At 48.2% G+C, this 20,541-nt stretch overlaps 1 long non-coding RNA gene across 1 annotated transcript in view; it reads left to right on the top strand.

The window, feature by feature from the left end:
• The window catches only part of LOC140429513 (uncharacterized), a 48,487-nt gene extending 45,265 nt beyond the window's left edge, over window positions 1-3,222 (top strand). The window contains exon 4 of the long non-coding RNA XR_011949106.1: window positions 2,986-3,222. This is a non-coding gene — a long non-coding RNA (uncharacterized lncRNA). The remainder of the gene's footprint in view (window positions 1-2,985) is intronic.
• Window positions 3,223-20,541: the final 17,319 nt, after the last annotated feature.

The following is a 20,541-nucleotide window of genomic DNA, read 5'->3' as shown; positions in this document are numbered from 1 at the left end:
ATGTCTCTGGTACTCCTTCTAGTGTCTAGCTAGTCGACATGTATTTACATTAACCCCTTGTGTCTTTACAGTGATGCATATCACCACACAAAAGATTGCAGCATTTCCAGAGATGCTGGGATGAATTCTCAACCTCCACAGCCGCGTATTTCTCGCTGGTGTGCCGTCGCTGGCAGCGGGATTCTTTGTTCCCATCGCTGGCCAATGGGTTTTCCCATTGTAGCCACCCCACGCCGCTGGGAATCCCATGGGTAGGGGTATGCTGCCGATGGAACAGAGAATGCTACCAGCAGAGAATTCGCCCCACTGTCTTTTGGATGGAATGTTAAACTTTTAAGCATCTACCCATTCAAGGGAAAATAACAGAATCCATGATATTAAGACCATAAGAAGTAGAAGCAGGCATAGACCACTCGGCCCATTGAGCCTGTTCCCCCATTCAATATGATTATGGCTGACCTTGGGTTTCAACTCCATTTTCCTGCATGCTGCTTATATCCCTTCATTCCCTGAGGGACCAAACATCTGTCTATATCTGCCTTAATTATGTTCAACGATGGAACATTGACAATCCAAGAGAATTCCAAAGATTCACAACACTTTGAGTGAAGGAATTCATCCTCATCTCATTCTTAAAGATCGGCTTTTCATACCCTGAAATTGTGCACAGCTGTTTTGAATTTCCCAACCAATAGAAATAATCTCTCAGCTCACCCTATCAAGACCCTTCAGCATTCTGTAGCTTTCACTGAGACTGCCTCACATTCTTCTGAACCCCCAAGAATATAAACCCAAATTACTCAGCTTCTCATCATCGGACAACCTCCTAACTCATTCCAGGGATGAATTTATTGAATCATCTTTATACCACTTCCCCTGCAAAACATTATTTGAAAAACAAAGATTTTATAATCTTATTCTACCAAATAAAACAACCTTGTGGGATACAATTAAAAATGATTGCCATTTTGAAAAAATATGGGAATGATCACTTCTTGGCCTTTTGGCTAAGATGAGCGTGAGGTCAGGTGTAATGTCTGGACCTGGTATGTCTCTCTTGTGGGGACCATGAATTGGATTCAATTTGGATTGGTTTTTGGAGCAGGCAAGGAGCTGGATTAGGGGTTTGCCCCTCTCTGGGCTCTAGCTTTGAAACTCTGATAAATGATTTTTTTTTAAAATGGGAATGGAATTTGTCAATTACTTTTGCTTGTTAGCAAAGAAACTAATTCTGAAATAAAATTTATGCTCAGAGAACTCAAACTCTATGTGGTCATTAAAATATAGCTTAAATATTGTTTATCTATTTGATGGCAGTTGAGGGTAAACATTTACACTTGAATAAAATTAATACCATTATGCAAAGATGGGGGGGGAATCGAGCTCATAATCTGGATAGCCCGAGGTTCTGAATAGGATCTCATTTGTACTCTATCTGATTTTTGAAAATTAATGCAACCATTGACTGCACTATTTGTGTACCTCCTGTGAAAATTCCCCAGTGGAAGACTATGAAGGGAAACCTTACCAAATACTGAGGTCAGGAGGGACAGGTTTAGGTAGAAAACCCTTAAGATTGAAATCGTTCAATGTTATTGGGGAAATTATCTCGATGTCCTGAAATCTACTCTCCGATGATCCAATGGCACAATATTTATGCAATTTCTAGTTTTCCAGGGAGCAACAACTTGCATTTATGTTGAGCCTTTAACGCAGTAAAATGTTTCACAGGAACGTTCACAGTCAAAATTTGATGGCGAGCTACATAAAGGACAGGTGATCACAAACTTGGTCAAAGAGTTACATTTTCAAGGAGCACCTTGATAGAAGAAAAGAGAGACCAAAAGGGTTAGGCATGGAACTCCAAAGCTTAAATCCTAGGCAGTTGAAAATTGGGAATGTGGACCAGGCCAAAATCCAGGGAATGTCTGAATTTCCAACGGGAAAGCAACCATTCAGCTGGTAATGGCGGCAACTTAAGGGGCGAAATTCTCCAGTATCGGCGCGATGTCCGCCGACCAGCACCCAAAACGGCGCAAATCAGTCGGGCATCGCGCTGCCCCAAAGGTGCGGAATCCTCCGCATCTTGGGGGGCCGAGCCCCAACTTTAATGGGCTAGGCCTGCGCCGGACTAATTTCCGCCCCGCCAGCTGGCGGAAAAGGCCTTTGGTGTACCGCCAGCTGGCGCAGAAATGACATCACTGGACGGAGCATGCGCGGGAGCATTAGCGGCCGCTCACGGCATCCCCGCGCATGCGCTGTGGAGGGAGTCTCTTCGGCCTCCACCATGGTGGAGACCGTGGCGAAGGCGGAAGGAAAAGAGTTCCCCCACGGCACAGGCCCGCCCGCGGATCGGTGGGCCCCGATCGCGAGCCAGGCCACCGTGGGGGCACCCCGCGGGGCCAGATCGCCCCCCCCCCCAGGACCCCGGAGCCCGCCCGCGCCGCCTTGTCCCGCCGGTAAGGTAGGTGGTTTAATCTACGCCGACGGGACAGGCATTCTAGCAGCGGGACTTCGGCCCTTCCGGGCTGGAGAATCGCGGGGGGGGGGGCCCGACAACCGGCGCGGCGCGATTCCCGCCCCCGCCGAATATCCGGTGCCGTAGAATTCGGCAACCGGCGGGGGCGTGATTCACGCCAGCCCCCGGCGATTCTCCGACCCGGCGGGGGGTCGGAGAATCTCGCCCGAGATGTCCCAAGTTTTCGTTCTTCAGAAGCTAATTGCATCTGAATGACCACTGCATGCTGTCTGCCACAGCAAATATTTAGTACATCAGCTGCGATTTCCTCTTGCAGCATCAAACTCATGAAAAGACTAAAAACAATAAATAAATGTTGATTATGCAGCCTTTTATAGCCTGCCGTTTGGCTTTTTTGTAAATAGTTGTAATCTAAAACGAATTACTAAAAACATAATTTAACCATGCACTTCCACTGCCACATACTTGCTGTCACAATATTAATTAACGTTTTTTTTGTTATACAGAACTGGCACGAGGTTTACGGCAAGATACTTCAAGCTGAACTCCCAGTTACTTCAAGGAATTTTGAATTGGATTGGATTGGATTTTATGTTTTTATATGAAATGTAAACCATACAATATTAGTCAATGTTACTGAGGCAAAAGGGACTTCATTACATTCAGTGAAGTCTTGAAAAGAGATGAGTGCTCTTTCCTTAGGGTGTGGGTGAGCAGGAGATATATGCTAATGAAGTGCCAGAGGCAGGATAATTAAATTACGAAGATTTATCCAAAGCTGCTTAACATTAGCTGTTTTTCATCCTCTCTGGGGAGAAATGTTACACTATTCTCTCTACTGGGAATGATCTTTTCAAAGTAATGAACTTCACTGACACCACTCTGGGGTCCTTGACTGGTTGTAATCAGAGTCTGCTTCCCAAAGCCACATCCGAGATACCAGTGCTACATGTCAAGATGGTTTTACATAAAGAGGAAATGAGAAGAAGGAAAATAAACACTGCACTTAAATGGCACTGACTACATTTAACCTATTCACTCCCATTTCTGCAATGTGTACTTTGTAGAAAAACCAAGCTGTTTTTTAACGGTCACTTAAATGTGGGAATATAATTTCCTTTTTTGGTGCAAGTATGAAGTTACTAATTCATATTTTGTAGAGTTCTTCGGACCCAAGAAGTAGGCGTTGCAACGCTCTTAATTTGTTTTTAAAGTTGGTCAATCATGAGATTCATAAATGCTGATCTAATATTTATCAGGTACTTAAATTGGTAAATATTCCATCCATTCCGCTCTGGAGTGCAAAGACTTTTGTGAGGGTAGCACATCCCAGATGTTTATCCACACCAAAGATGATGCAAAATTTGGAATTCGCTCTCTCAGGCAGCTATGGACACTGGTGGGTCAAATTACATTTTTCAGACGAAGATGAGTAGATTATTGTGAGACACTTCCTGAGTGAGTAAGACACATCCAGAGTGGGAATTAGAATTTGGGTAATTTGGTGCAGTGAGGTAATTCGGTGCAGAGTGGGAGAAGGAGTTTTTTCCTTCATGTTTTGTTCTCTTTCTTCTGGCCTGTAACTGTTAGTCTGCAGGGAGAGAACCAGAGAGCCTCCTGGGAAGGTAAGTGATTTTTATATTTATTTTTATTTTTACTACCTTTTCAAATTATGTGGGGGGAAAACTGAAGTGACATCACAGTAAAGCTGTGACCTGATTGGCTGGTTGGGAATCTGTGACATTTGAAAAAAATATATATTGCAAAACAAATCTAATTGATTATCTAGATAGTGGAGTAACTAAACCTGAGGACAGTGATCGGTATTTAGCATTTAATTTTACAGTAAGAATCATCTAGTGTCAGGGCCATATAGTTGATTGTAACTCAATCTAACAGTAATTCAAATGTTTATTTCAAATTAATTATTTAGTGTTTAAATGTCACTCAGCGGGGTGCAGTGCTCCAACTATGAGATGTAGCAGATCTGTGATGCTTCCAGCATTCCAGTCGACTACATCTGCAGCAAGTGTAACCAATGGCAGCTCCTCACAGACCGCGTGGTACGGTTGGAGCAGCAATTGGATGAACTTAGGAGCATGCAGGTGGCGGAAAGCATCATAGATAGGAGTGATAGAGACGTGGCCACACCCAAGGTGCAGGCAGAGAGATGGGTGACCATCAGAAGGGACATGCAGTCAGTGCAGGAAACCCCTGTGGCTGTCCCCCTCTCGAACAGGTATACCGCTTTGGATACTGTTGGGGGGAATAGCCTCTCAGGGGAAAACAGCAGCAGCCAGAGAAGTGGCACCACGGCTGCCTCTGATGTCCAGCAGGGAGGGTCAAAGCGCAGAAGAGCAATAGTCATAGGGGACTCTTTAGTCAGGGGCACAGATAGGCACTTCTGTGGACGTGAAAGAGACTCCAAGATGGTATGTTGCCTCCCTGGTGCCAGGGTCCAGGATGTCTCAGTACGGGTAGCGGGCATCCTGAAGCGGGAGGGCAAACATGTAGAGGTCGTTGTACATATTGGTATTAACGACAGGCAGGAAGGGGCATGAGGTCCTGCAGCAGGAGTTCAGGGGGCTTGGCAGAAAGTTAAAAGATTGGACCTCTAGGGTTGTAATCTTGGGATTACTCCCTGTGCCACGTGCCAGTGAGGCTAGAAATAGGAAGATAGAGCAGCTAAACATGTGGCTAAACAGCTGGTGCAGGAGGGAAGGTTTCCGTTATCTGGACCACTGGGAGCTCTTCTGGCGTAGGTGTGACCTGTATAAGAAGGACGGGTTGCATCTAAACTGGAGAGGCATAAATATTATGGCTGTGAGGTTTGCTAGCGTCACACGGGAGGGTTTAAACGAGTATGGCAGGGCGGTGGGTACCTGAGCAATAGGTCAGATAGTGAAAACATTGAGGGAGAACTAGGGAATAGGGCGAGTATGGCTCTGAGAAAGAGCAGACAGGGAGGTGTTGCTGAAAACAGTGGGTCTGGTGGCCTGAAGTGCACATGTTTTAATGGAAGAAGTATAACGGGTAAGGCAGATGAACTTAGAGCTTGGATTAGTACTTTGAACTATGATGTTGTTGCCATTACAGAGACCTGGTTGAGGGAACGACAGGATTGGCAGCTAATCGTTCCAGGATTTAGATGTTTCAGGTGGGATAGAGCGGGATGTAAATGGGGTGGCAGAGTTGCGCTACTGGTTAGGGAGAATATCACAGCTGTACTGCGGGAGGACACCTCAGAGGGCAGCGAGGTTATGAGTAGAGATCAGGAATAAGAAGGGTGCAGTCACAATGTTAGGGGTTTACTACAGGCCTCCCAACAGCCAGCGAGTGATAGAGGAGCAGATAGGTAGACAGATTTTGGAAAGGAGTAAAAGCAACAGGGTTGTTGTGATGGGAGACTTCAACTTCCCCAATATTGACTGGGACTCACTTAGTGCTAGGGGCTTGGACGGAGCAATGTTTGTAAGAAGCATCCAGGAGGGCTTCTTAAAACAATATGTAGATAGTCCAACTAGGGAAGGGGCTGTACTGGACCTGGTATTAGGGAATGAGCCCGGCCAGGTGGTAGAAGTTTCAGTAGGGGAGCATTTCGGGAAGTGACCACAATTCAGTAAGTTTTAAAGTGTTGGTGGACAAGAATAAGAGTAGCCCTAGGGTGAAAGTGCTAAATTGGGGGAAGGCTAATTATAACAATATTAGGTGGGAACTGAAGAACCTAGATTGGGGGGGGCGGATGTTTGAGGGTAAATCAACATCTGACATGTGGGAGGCTTTCAAATGTCAGTTGAAAGGAATTCAGGACCGGCATGTTCCTGTGAGGAAGAAGGATAAATATGGCAAATTTCGGGAACCTTGGATAACGAGAGATATTGTGACCACGTCAAAAAGAAAAAGGAGGCATTTGTCAGGGCTAGAAGGCTGGGAACAGACGACACCTGTGTGGAATATAAGGAAAGTAGGAAGGAACTTAAGCAAGGAGTTAGGAGGGCTAAAAGGGGTCACGAAAAGTCATTGGCAAATAGGGTTAAGGAAAATTCCAAGGTTTTTTACACGTACATAAAAAGCAAGAGGGTAGTCAGGGAAAGGGTTGGCCCACTGAAGGATAGGCAAGGGAATCTATGTGTGGAGCCAGAGGAAATTGGCGGGGGACTGAATGAATACTTTGCATCAGTATTCACCAAAGAGAAGGAATTGGTGGATGTTGAGTCTGGAGAAGGGTGTGTAGATAGCCTGGGTCACATTGAGATCCAAAAAGACGATATGTTGGGCGTCTTGAAAAATGTTAAGGTAGATAAGTCCCCAGGGCCTGATGGGATCTACCCTAGAATAGCAAGCATAATCCAGGGAACTACAGGCCGGTGAGCCTTACGTCAGTGGTAGGGAACTTACTGGAGAGAATTCTTTGTGACAGGATCTATTCCCATTTGGAAGCAAATGGACGTATTAGCAAGAGGCAGCACGGTTTTGTGAAGGGGAGGTCATGCCTCACTAACGTGATAAGAGTTTTTCGAAGAGGTCACAAAGATGATTGATACAGGTAGGGCAGTAGATGTTGTCTATATGGACTTCAGTAAGGCTTTTGACAAGATCCCTCATGGCAGACTGGTACAAAAGGTGAAGTCACACGAGATCAGGGGTGAGCTGGCAAGATGGATACAGAACTGGCTAGGTCATAGAAGGCAGAGAGTAGCAATGAATGAAAATGAAATGAAAATCGCTTATTGTCACAAGTAGGCTTCAATTAAGTTACTGTGGAAAGCCCCTAGTCACCACATTCCGGCACCTGTTCGGGGAGGCTGGTACGGGAATCGAACCATGCTGCTGGCCTGCCTTGGTCTGCTTTAAAAGCCAGCGATTTAGCCGAGTGTGCTAAACCAGGAAGGATGCTTTTCTGATTGGAGGGCTGTTCCTAGTGGTGTTCCGCAGGGATCAGTGCTGGGACCTTTGCTGTTCATAGTATATATAAATGATTTGGAGGAAAATGTAACTGGTCTGATTAGTAAGTTTGCAGACGACACGAAGATTGGTGGAATTGCGGATAGCGATGAGGACTGTCAGAGGATACAGCAGGATTTAGATCGTTTGGAGACTTGGGCGGAGAGATGACAGATGGAGTTTAATCTGGACAAATGTGAGGTAATGCATTTTGGAAGGTCTAATGCAGGTAGGGAATATACAGTGAATGGTAGAACCCTCAAGAGTATTGACAGTCAGAGATCTAGGTGTACTGGTCCACAGGTCACTGAAAGGGGCAACATAGGTGGAGAAGGTAGCCAAGAAGGCATACGGCATGCTTGCCTTCATTGGCCAGGGCATTGAGTATAAGAATTGGCAAGTCATGTTGCAGCTGTATAGAACCTTAGTGAGGCCACACTTGGAGTATAGTGTTCAATTCTGGTTGCCACACTACCAGAAGGATGTGGAGGCTTTAGAGAGGGTGCAGAAGAGATTTACCAGGATGTTGCCTGGTATGGAGGGCATTAGCTATGAGGAGCGGTTGAATAAACTCGGTTTGTTCTCACTGGAACAACGGAGCGGCGACCTGATAGAGGTCTACAAAGTTATGAGGGGTATAGACAGAGTGGCTAGTCAGAGGCTCTTTCCCAGGGTAAAAGAGTCAATTACGAGGGGGCATAGGTTTAAGGTGCGAGGGGCAAGGTTTAGAGGAGATGTACGAGGCAAGTTTTTTACACAGAGGGTAGTGGGTGCCTGGAACCCGCTGCCGGAGGAGGTGGTGGAAGCAGGGACGATAGTGACATTTAAGGGGCATCTTGACAAATACATGAATAGGATGGGAATAGAGGGATACGGACCCAGGAAGTGTAGAATATTTTAGTTTAGACGTGCAACATGGTTGGCACAGGCTTGGAGGGCCGAAGGGCCTATTCCTGTGCTGTACTTTTCTTTGTTCTTTGTTTTTCTTTGAGCTACCATTATCAAGAGATGCAAAGAAAGCAGTTAAATGGAGTTGAGGTACTGATTTGTTTTTGCAAAAATATGCTTTATTCATAAAATATCTAAAAGAACATTGTGAAATATTTCAAATGATCATGTTGCGCAATGATATTCATATTCCCAACATAGATTATGTTGCACTCTGAGGTGTTTTAATACAATTGCAGTACATGTAATATTTACTGTGTACATTCAATGTGTGTCATGCAACCCGAGGGGTTCCGTACCATTTTACCCTCAGTGCACGAGGGCTGAAAGTTGTTGAGGGACAGATCATAAGACCATAAGGCCATAAGATATAAGAGCAGATATTGGCCATTTGGCCCATCGAGTCTGCTCCGTCATTCGATCATGGCTGATAAGTTTCTCATCTCATTCTCTTGCCTTCTCCCTGTAATCCCTGATCCCCTTATTAATCAAGAACCTATCTATTTCTGTCTTAAAGATACTCAGTGACTTGACCTCAACAGCCTTCTGTGGCAATGTGTTCCACAGATTTACCACCATCTGGCTGAAGAAATTCCTCCTCATCTCAGCTCTAAAGGATTGTCCCTTCAGTCTGAGGAGACATCCTTGGGTTCAGGTTTCCCCTATTAGTGGAAACATCCTCTCCAGGTTCACTCTATCTCAGCCTCTCGGTATTCTGTTAGTTTCAATGAGATTTCCCCCATATCCTTCTAAACTCAATCGAGTACAGACCCAGAGTTCACAATTGCTCCTTATATGCCAAGCTCTTCATTCTCAGGATCATTCTTGTGAACCTCTGCTGGAACCCCTCCAAGGCCAGAACATCCTTCCTTAGATATGGGGTCCAAAACTGCTCACAGTACACTAAATGGGGTCTGGCCAGAACGTTATACAGCCTCAGCTGTACATCCCTGCTCTTGCAATCCCTTTGTGCTTCTGATTCCAGAAGCCTTTCCCTATTTAGAAAATAGTCTATGCCTCTGTTCGTCCTATCAAAGTGCATAACCCCATACTTTTCCACATCATATTTCATGTGCCACTTCATTGCCCACTCGCCTAGCCTATCCAGGTCCTTTAGCAACCTCCCCGCCTGTCTCTCTTCATATGGTATCATGACCGGTACAAGCTTGGAGGGCCAACGGGCCTGTTCCTGTGCTAAATTGCTCTTTGATCTTTGTTCATATCTCTGTATCATGTGCAAACTTAGCAACAATGCCCTCAGATCAATCTTCCTGATCGTTAATGCATACAGTGAATATTTGTGGTCCCACCACTGACCCCTGTGGAACACCATTAGTCACCGGCTGCCATCTTAAAAAAGACCCTTTTATCACCACTCTCTGCCTTCTGCCAGTCAGCCAATCTTCTGTCCATGCCAGTGCCTTTCCTCGAACACCATGGACTCTCACCTTACTAAGGAGCCTCCTGTACGGCACCTTGTCAAAGGCCTTCTGGAAATCCAAATAGATGTCCACTGGCTCTCCTTAGTCTAACGTTCTCATTACCTCCTTAAAAAATTCTTAGAGATTTGTCAGGCATGACCTCCCTTGACAAGGTCATGCTGACTCAGTCCTATTTTACAATGCACTTCCATGTACTCTGCAATCTCATCCTCAACAATGGGCTCTAAAATCTTACTAACGACTGAAATCAGGCTAACTGGTCTATAATTTCCCGTCTTCTGCCTCCCTCCCTTCTTAAACAGGGTGTTACATTAGCCATTTTGCAGTCCTCTGGGACCCTCCCTGACTCTGGTGATTCCAGAAAGATCACCACCAGTGCCTCCAAAATCTCCTCAGCTATCTCCATCAGAACCCTGGGGTGTAGTCCATCTGGTCTGGGTGAATAATCCATCTTCAGACCTTTCAGCTTCCCCAGCACCTCCTTAGTGATGGGAACTCCCCTCACCTCTGCCCGTGACTTCCACCATGAAGGCTGATGCAAGGTACATGATCTAATAGAAAGGTGGAACGTCCTCAGGGAGCTCTATGGTTTAAACCTGTTCCAATGTTGGAAAGACTGCTTCACACCCAGTCCTTCTAGAGGCCATGCTGGAGCTGCATGGTGTACTTTTTGGAACTCAGAAAGAAGGGAATTGGCCACTTTTATAGGCAAATTCAAGTTAGTGGCAGATGCAAGAAACAGGCTTTCTGAATCAGGCCAACTTGCTTCAGCAACAGGGACCATTGCTACTCACTCAGCTAAGGAGACACTTTGAAACATAAACAAGCCTTGAAAACTCACACCAAAAACACTTAAATGCCATGTGTACTGAAACACCACATGCACAGAAACACTGTGAGCATTTATTCGCTAAATAAAACATCACTTTAAATGTGTATTGTACTCTGTCATTTCCAACTCACTGCCATGTTGAAACCTTTAAATCATGCCCTGTCTTTATGTCATTTAACTGAGATGCAATGTCCTAATGAATTTAGTTTTAGAGTTTGTCATTTCTCGACAAGCGAGTTTTAGGGCTGATTAGGATAAACACATTTTTTTCAATGGGGGCAAGGTTCAAAGCGATACTGGAAATGAAATAAATGTTGCCCACCTGTCCTACCGTCCTACTCACCTGCTTACTCCCATTTATTTCGTTGATTGGTAAAGAAGCTGAAATATCTGCTGACTTAATGCAAACAAAGCAGATGGGAGGTGGGGGGGGGGGATATTTGGACTGAATCTTAATCAAAACCACCTTCAGGTCTGATTTGTAAGCCAACTTTACTTCAAATGCAGTTCAAGTAATTGACAGGAGTCATATTTCAAAAACTTCACTTTTTCATGATTGCACATTCCACCAGCCACAAAGCTGATGTACTCTGTTGTGTAATGTAATTTGGAATAACACAAGCTGCCACTTGATGCAGTTTTGAGTAAAAGATGCTCCAGACTTTGAAGCATCCCTTTTATAGTTAGATACCACCCCTGAGTGTCCTGACTGCTCATTGGTCATGTCCTATTCTTTGTGTTCATTAGCTGCATGTTTGCATATCATGACATCTCCCTTTTTAAAAATGTTTTGTTGGCGTATGTGAATGTATTTACATGCGAATGAGTCTGTCTAACGTGACTGATGGAGGACAACAGAACAGGACAAACAAAACAAACGTTCACAAGTCTATTCTCTGAGGCTTGCGTCTGATCCTGGTCGACCGCCGGAGAGGTGGCAGAGGGGACGACGGCACCTTGACAGGCGGGATGGAAGCCTGACTGGTGGCCTCATGGTGCGAGGTAGCAAGAGGTGGCAATTCAACATATGGAAATGGATGAGAAAGTGTTTGCGGCAGGCAACTTTGCGCAGTGCCCATCGATTCCTTCGTAGGATGGAGCCATCAGCCATACGTAAAACATAAGAGCGGGGCGCGGTCTGTCGAACAACAACAGCTGGGGCAGACCACCCACCATCCGGTATCTTGATCCTGACAGTGTCTGCCGGGGATAGCACGGCCAGATCGGTGGCATGGGCATCATAGCCCTGCTTTTGACGGTCTCTGAACTGCTGCATCTTCTGCAGCACTGGGAGGTGATCCAGGTTGGGCAGGTGTATGGCTGGAAGCGTCGTCCGCAGGTCCCTGTTCATCAGGGGTTGAGCCGGCGACATGCCAGTGGACAATGGAGTAGCCCTGTATGCGAGCAGTGCAAGGTGTATGTCGGAAGCAGAATCCGCGGCCTTGCAGATGAGCTGTTTCATAATGTGCACCCCTTTCTCGACTTTTCCATTGGACTGCAGATAGTGCAAGACTGGAGGTGACATGCTGGAAACTGCATGACCTGGCAAACGTGGACCATTCTCGACTGGTAAAGCTCGGGCCATTGTCGCTCATGACGGTGATTGGGATGCCATGCCTTGAGAACGTCTCCTTACAGGCTTTGATGACGGTCCGAGAGGTGAGGTCCGGGAGCTTCAGCACCTCAGGGTAAATCGAGAAATAGTCGATGAGCAATATGTAGTCGCGACCATTCGCATGAAAGAGGTCGATGCCAACCTTGGACCATGAAGAGGTCACTATGTCATGCTGTTGGAGCATCTCCTTGCTCTGCGCTGGCTGGAACCGCTGACAGGTAGCACAGTTAAGGACCATGATCGCGATGTCCTGGCTGATGCTGGGCCATAGCAGAATCGTGAATCGATACGGCAGCGTGCCCATCCCGTTGAACACATCTGGATACTGGGCGAGGATGTTGTTGATGCCGGCCTGAAGATCCACATGGGAGGATGTCGTGGTGTAAACCCTTTGAATGAGGTTCAGCTGCTTGCAGGCGTGCGCACCTAGTAGGGATGCCCTGTCTGGATCAACAATTTCAATGCGTAACCGTGCTTGTGTGTGTCGGTTGGATACGTGCAGATGGCAGGATCCCAGTGCCATGATGGAATTCCCGTTGTAATCCAGGAGCTTGCAGGCAGCTGGAAGGACCGTGGGGGCTTCTTAATGCATCTGAAGTCTGCCTGTGAGAGGAGGTTGGCAGAGGCACCTGTGTCCAGCTTGAACTGGATGGGGCAGTAGTTGACCTTCATCACTGCTTGCCACACGTCCTTGGAATCCACAGCTAGGATTGACTGGACTTGCGATGAGTCTGGTGTGGCATATTCTCACATTGTAATAAGCTGGTGAGGAGCCGGAATCTTTTCCATTGTGCCGGTATACATTCACTGGTCGTCACGGATCTTGCTGAGTTGAACTAACTAAATTGAACAGACTCCTGGTATCATGTTGTGTTATGTAATTTGGAATAACAGAAGCTGCCACTTGATGCAGTTTTGAGTAAAAGATGCTCCAGACTTTGAAGTGAGTTTAATATGTTTTGTTGAACTATTAGCGCAGTTCTCAATGAGTTTTGCTCTCTGCTAATCTAAATGTAGTAACTCAGTCTAACTGAGCCAGCCTTGCTCTAAGCCACGTGCTGGGATGTGGTGCTGAGGATACACCCTGTCTCACTCTGTAGATGTTGGTCTGTGGAAAGAGGCGGGGGTGTGAGTGCCTCAATCCTTTTATAGTGAGAACTACCCCTGAGTGTCCTGACTGCTTATTGGTCGTGTCCTATTCTAGGTGTTGATTAGCTGCATGTTTGCATATAAAACATCACCTTGAATGTGTATTGTACTCTGTCATTCCCAACTCACTGCCATGTTGAAACTTTTAAATCATGCCCTGTCTTTATGTCATTTAACTGAGATGCAATGAACTAATGAATTTAGTTTTAGAGTTTGTCCCCACCCCCACCCCACCTCTCCCGCTGGCCATCCACAGCAAAACTGCAAAACATTTGTTTGCCCTTAAACAAGGGCTTAACATTTCTCGACAAGCGAGTTTTAGGGCTGATTAGGATAAACACATTTTTTCAATGGGAGCAAGGTACAAAGCGATATTGGAAATGAAATAAATGTTGTCCACCCGTCCTACCGTCGTACTCACCTGCTTACTCGCATTTATTTTGTTGATTGGTAAAGAAGCCAAAATATCTGCTGACTTAATGCAAGCAAAGCAGATTGGGGGGGGGGGGTGGTTGGGGGGGATATTTGGACTGAACCTTAATCGAAACCACCTTCAGGCCTGATTTGAAACCAACTTTACTTCAAATGCAGTTCAAGTAATTGACAGGAGTCATATTTCAAAAACTTTATTTTTCCATGATTGCACATTCTACCAGCCACGAAGCTGATGTTCTCCAGAATTATGTGACAAGAAAAGGCAGCAGTTTGCTGGCCAGAGCATTTACATTGTATTTCCACACAACATGATTAAACTGTAAAAATAAATGGATTCTGTGTCTAGAAAGCCTAATATTGAACAGGAGAATGTAAATGTTGCACACTTGCAATTTCCTCCACAGTGAGTTTTCCAATGTTGGCTCAGTCAGCATGGAGTGGTATGGAAGGCTATCGGAGAGCTCGATGTGCAGGGTTTTATCAGCCAATTACCGTGAGCTGGAATTGCAGTCAAATTGACAGGAATAACTTTGGATGGTGTTAAGACCAATGCATGCATTTTGTTGGAACTTTAACACAACCATAAATGACTACTGCCAGTGAAGAAAAAACAATTTAGCTGTTTATTGGTAGCAGATCCAATTAAGTTAAGTTAACTGAGGCTATTCCGATTTTTTAAAAGGGCTTCCACACAAGTGCTATAAGTTACACTTGTAACATTATTGCCAGACTAAACACAGTGGGAGGTCATTCTAATCGTGTGTGCCCGGTGGAAAATGGGTGGTTGAACAGTTAAAATCCCGTGGACTACTGACCTGTCCTGGAGTTGCTGGGGGCTGACTTTTGGAATTTTAACGGAGCAGGTGATAAAGACACCCACACAAATTTGGCGGGGTCCTTGTTAGCATGTCCATGTCAAGCCCAGATGACATAATTGAGAAATGGCTGCAATTTTAACTTGATGGCCTGAACAAGAACCAGCATGCAGTGAGTTTCTTGGTAGGTTAACTCCTTGGGGAGCATAATCAGGGGCAGGAGAACCGAAAATGGATGACTTCCTCCTGACCTGTAAGTGAAAGCTGAGGCCTCCATGCTACATACACTGTCCTCTTCCAGCTTGTGAGTCCTCACAGGACAGCCTGACAGTAGGCCCTACAACTTACCCGGTCTCGGGTCCGTAGCCTCTGCGCATTCTCAATTCAGCGGAACGCATTGGGAGCTGGCCAGTGAGACTTAAAGGAAGCCCAAAGGTTAAAATATTCTGGGCATCAATCCTGGAAAAATTGCTACTCACTTGCCAAAACTTGGGCCGGAGTTGAAATCGGGCCCAGTGCTTCAGGCATTGCCAAATTATTGGCCGGAATTCTTCAGCATGACGATTCACTTTTCCCGCCCGCAGCTCACCCCCGCTCATGGGTTGCCTGGCGGCATGGGGTGGCTTCAATGGGAAATCCCATTGACAATCGGCGGGAAGACAGAATACCACCATCTCCAAATGAAGCATTGCCGAGACACATATAGCAGGGGGGGTGGAGAATATAGCCTGTGGTGGTATGTATTAGGGGTCATGTGGGACTGTGAAGCCGTGTTGCTATTGGCTGACAGATCCCGGGTCCTGGTTGGCTGCCGACTCCTGGCTCCGCCCTGAAGGCGGAGTATAAGAACCCGAGCTTCTCCCCGCCGCTTCATTCTGTTGCTGAGCTGCTGGGGACAAGTCTCGCTTAATAAAGCCTGAATCGACTTCATCACTTCTCGTCTCTCTCGTAAGTCATTGTGCGCTACAATTTATTAAGCGAGCTTAAAGGACTATGGAGCTCCGGATCGTCCCGGAATGCCTGCGGATCAGCCCCCACGCAGCGAACTCGGCAGCAGTATTTAAACACTGGCAAGCATGCTTTGAAGGCTACCTTCGAACGGCCCCCGGCCGGATCACAGAAGACCAGAAAATGCAGGTCCTGCATTCGAGGGTAAGCCCGGAAATTTACTCTCTCATAGAAGACGCAGAGGATTTCCCGACGGCGCTCGCATTGCTGAAGGGCATCTACGTTCGGCCCGTTAACCAGGTCTATGCGCGCCACCAACTCGCGACGAGACGGCAAAGTCCCGGAGAATCGCTAGAAGAATTCTACGCCGCGCTGCTAATTTTGGGACGGGGCTGCAGCTGCCCGCTATCGAACACACGGACATGCTAATTTGCGATGCATTTGTGGCAGGTATGAACTCTCCCCAAATCCGCCAAAGACTTTTAGAAAGAGAGTCCCTAGGACTCTCAGAGGCACGGGCCCTTGCAGCTTCCCTAGATGTGGCCTCGCAAAACGCCCGCGCCTACGGCCTCGACCGCGCGGCAGCCCCTTGGGCTCCGTGGACCCCCGTCGCGACAACCCCCCCCTCTCGCAAGCTTGCGCGGTTAAAGCGCCAGACCACCCGGGGTGGCCCGCTGCTATTTCTGCGGACAAGCGAAACACCCCCGGCAGCGCTGCCCGGCCCGTGCAGCTATTTGTAAAAGCTGCGGCAAGAAGGGCCATTACGCGGCAGTGTGCCTGTCCCGGGGGGGTCGCCGCAATCCCCGGAGGAGAACGAGCCCAGCACATCCCAAACGCTCCCCAACCCCCCCAGCGCCCCATGTGCGACCCGCGGGTGCCGACATTTTGGGTCCCGGGCACCACGAGGGGAGGATGGGCGCCGCCATCTTGTGACCCCCCAGCCACGTGCGATTCATGGGGGCGGCCATTTTGTCCACCCCCGACCACGTGCGATCCATGGGGGTGGCCAATTTGTCCACCCCCGGCCGCGTGCGATTCATGGATTCATCTTGGTTGACAACAAAGGACCCCAGCATCGACGGCTCCACGGGGTCCGAAGAAGACGCCGCGACACTACTACCACGACTGGCTTCGGTGACACTGGATCAATGTAACCTGTGTATTTTCAGTGTAACCTGCAGAGCCTAACATTCCAATTCGGCGGCCCAATACCCCCACTCACTACCTGCGGCCTCGCAACTCTCAAGGTTGAACCGCCGTCCTTGTTTGCAAACCTCACCCCGGATTGCAAACCCGTCGCCACTAGGAGCAGACGGTACAGCGCCCAGGACCGGATATTTATTCGGTCTGAAGTCCAGCGGTTGCTGAAGGAAGGCATAATCCAGGCCAGCAATAGTCCCAGGAGAGCCCAGGTGGTAGTAGTAAAGACCGGGGAGAAGCAAAGGATGGTCGTAGACTATAGTCAGACCATCAACAGGTACACGCAGCTAGATGCGTACCCTCTCCCACGCATATCCGACATGGTCAATTGGATTGCCCAGTATAAGGTCTTCTCCACCGTGGACCTCAAGTCCGCCTACCACCAGCTCCCCATCCGCCCAGGTGACCGCAAGTACACAGCCTTCGAGGCAGACGGGCGTCTATACCACTTCCTAAGCGTCCCATTTGGTGTCACAAACGGGGTCTCGGTCTTCCAACGGGAGATGGACCGAATGGTTGACCAGCACGGGTTGCAGGCCACGTTCCCGTATCTCGACAACGTAACCATCTGCGGCCACGATCAGCAGGACCACGACGCCAACCTCCAAAAGTTCCTCCAGACCGCTAACGCCCTGAACCTCACATACAACGAGGAAAAGTGCGTTTTTAGCACAAACCGGTTGGCCATCCTGGGATACATAGTGCGCAATGGGATAATAGGCCCCGACCCCGAACGCATGCGCCCCCTTATGGAATTTCCCCTTCCCCACTGCTCCAAAGCCCTGAAACGTTGCCTGGGTTTCTTTTCATATTACGCCCAGTGGGTCCCCCAGTATGCAGACAAGGCCCGCCTACTAATACAGTCCACTATCTTCCCCCTGTCGACAGAGGCTCGCCAGCCCTTCAGCCGCATCAAAGCGGATATCGCAAAGGCCACGATGCGCGCCATCGACGAGTCCCTCCCCTTCCAGGTAGAGAGCGACGCATCCGACGTAGCTCTGGCGTTCACCCTTAACCAAGCGGGCAGACCCGTGGCCTTTTTCTCCCGGACCCTCCACGCCTCAGAAATCCGCCACTCCTCAGTGGAAAAGGAAGCCCAAGCCATAGTGGAAGCTGTGCGACATTGGAGGCATTACCTGGCCGGCAAGAGATTCACTCTCCACACCGACCAACGGTCGGTAGCCTTCATGTTCGATAATGCACAGGGGGGCAAAATTAAAAATGACAAGATCTTAAGGTGGAGGATCGAGTTCTCCACCTTCAACTATGAGATCTTGTACCGTCCCGGGAAGCTGAACGAGCCATCCGATGCCCTATCCCGCGGCACATGTGCCAACGCACAAATAGACCGCCTCCAAACCCTCCACGAGGACCTCTGCCACCTGGGGGTCACTCGATTCTACCATTTCGTAAAGCCCCGCAACCTCCCCTACTCTGTGGAGGAGGTCCGTACAGTCACCAGTAACTGCCACATCTGCGCAGAGTGCAAACCGCACTTTTTCAGGCCGGCTAGAGCGCACCTGATCAAGGCTTCCCGCCCCTTTGAACTCCTCAGTTTGGATTTCAAAGGGCCCCTCCCCTCCACTGACCGCAACGCATACTTCCTGAACGTGGTGGACGAGTACTCTGGTTTCCCCTTCACCATCCCCTGCCCCGACATGACAGCGGCCACAGTCATTAAAGCCCTTGGCACCATATTCACACTGTTCGGTTGCCCCGCGTATATCCATAGCGACAGGGGGTCCTCCTTCATGAGTGGCGAGCTGCGCCAGTTCCTGCTCAGCAAGGGCATAGCCTTGAGCAGGACGACCAGCCACAACCCCCGGGGGAACGGGCCAGTAGAGAGGGAGAACGGCACGGTCTGGAAGACCGTCCTACTGGCCCTACGGTCCAGGGATCTCCCAGTTTCCCGGTGGCAGGACGTCCTCACGGACGCTCTCCACTCCATCCGGTTGCTGCTGTGTACCGCCACTAACCAAACACCCCATGAGCGCCTCCTTGTCTTCCCCAGGAAGTCCTCCTCCGGAACGTCGCTGCCGACCTGGCTGGCGGCCCCAGGACCCATCTTGCTCTGGAAACATGTGCGGGCGCACAAATCGGACCCGTTGGTCGAGAGGGTTCACCTTCTCCACACGAACCCGCAGTACGCCTACGTGGCGTACCCCGACGGCCGACAGGACACGGTCTCCCTGCGGGACCTGGCGCCCGCCGGCAACACACACACCCCCCCGACACCGATCATCCCCTCCCTGCCACTGGCGCACCCCGCACCGCCCCCTTCCCGGGGGGATCGGTCCTCCTCCCGTGCCCGCCCAGGAGTAAAACAGGAACAAACACCGAAACGCTCCCGGAGACGACAACGCCTGAACAAGCACCTGCACCACCACCGGGGCTGAGGCGATCGACGAGGAAGACCAGACCGCCCGCTCGACTCGTGGAATCCGCGTGACACCAAGAATGTTGTTGTAACAAAAAAAAAATGTTTTGCTAATATTGTAAATAGTTTTCACAAACTTGTACATAGCCCAGTGTAGGGCTAAAACTGTAGTAACATGTCCGAAATTTTCCTTCCAGGGCCAGCCTTGTAAACCCCTACCACCATGCGAACCACCACCCCACCGGGTTCCTTTTTAACAAGGGGTGAATGTGGTGGTATGTATTAGGGGTCATGTGGGACTGTGAAGCCGTGATGCTATTGGCTGACAGATCCCGGGTCCTGGTTGGCTGCCGACTCCTGGCTCCGCCCTGAAGGCGGAGTATAAGAACCCAAGCTTCTCCCCGCCGCTTCATTCTGTTGCTGAGCTGCTGGGGACAAGTCTCGCTTAATAAAGCCTGAATCGACTTCACCACTTCTCGTCTCTCTCATAAGTCATTGTGCGCTACATAGCCCTTTATCTTTGACTGAAGTAAAATGTCACATCAGCTTTCACAGCTTCCGTGTGATGGTTTATAACCCCCTCTTATGGAACTTTTCTTTTTGCTCAGCTGGAGTAAAAAGTGGGAGGAGATAGGTCAGAGAGGTGCTTTGTCACATTCCTGTTTTCTGACCAAGGGACCAATTCTTTTACGCTTCAAATTTTAATCAACCGCTGGCCTACCTCCTCTTCGGCCTGTTTCTTCCTAAATATGTTCAGGGAATACATGCACATTCCAAGAATTGTGAATATCCTGGCTGCAGCTTCTTGCTGTCAACCGGCTCTTGAGTTTTTTTGACCTTCTCTTCTGGCAGTATTGTCACACAATGGTGTGGCATTAAGGGCCTGCTTCCTGCTATGTTCAAATTCTTCACTATGATTATTGTTTTGCCTTATAAGTAAATGCTTCAGCTTACTCCGGGTGGCAAGTGAAGGAGCAAATGTGTGAAGTTGTTCAGTGTTTATTGATCTTCTCCCGACAAAGATATCAGGAAAAAATATATGAAATAACTTCACATTTAAGTCTTTGATTATCTGCCTCACAGTCTCTGCTAACAAGAGGGTGGGAATTCAAACAGAGAATTTGTCTATTTCTGCCTCGTGTGCCTCCCAGAAGTCAGGGGCTGTCAGTGTCAGGGCCACATATCCATCATGTTGGCCATGCAAAACTGATATGAACCGATTATTAAAATCGTTAATTTCCAACTTCTTTTTTTGTTTTTTTCAATGTTGTGCCCATTGATGGAACACTTCTCTTCCTTTATGCCCAGTGTCAAGGACACATTGATCACGTTCTCTTTGGATTAGGTGTTTAATAGA

The sequence above is a fragment of the Scyliorhinus torazame genome, chromosome 1, assembly GCF_047496885.1.
Source record: "Scyliorhinus torazame isolate Kashiwa2021f chromosome 1, sScyTor2.1, whole genome shotgun sequence".
Lineage (NCBI taxonomy): Eukaryota > Metazoa > Chordata > Chondrichthyes > Carcharhiniformes > Scyliorhinidae > Scyliorhinus > Scyliorhinus torazame.
Note: the sequence above shows the minus strand (reverse complement) of the source record. Positions and strands in the feature narration are given on the sequence as shown.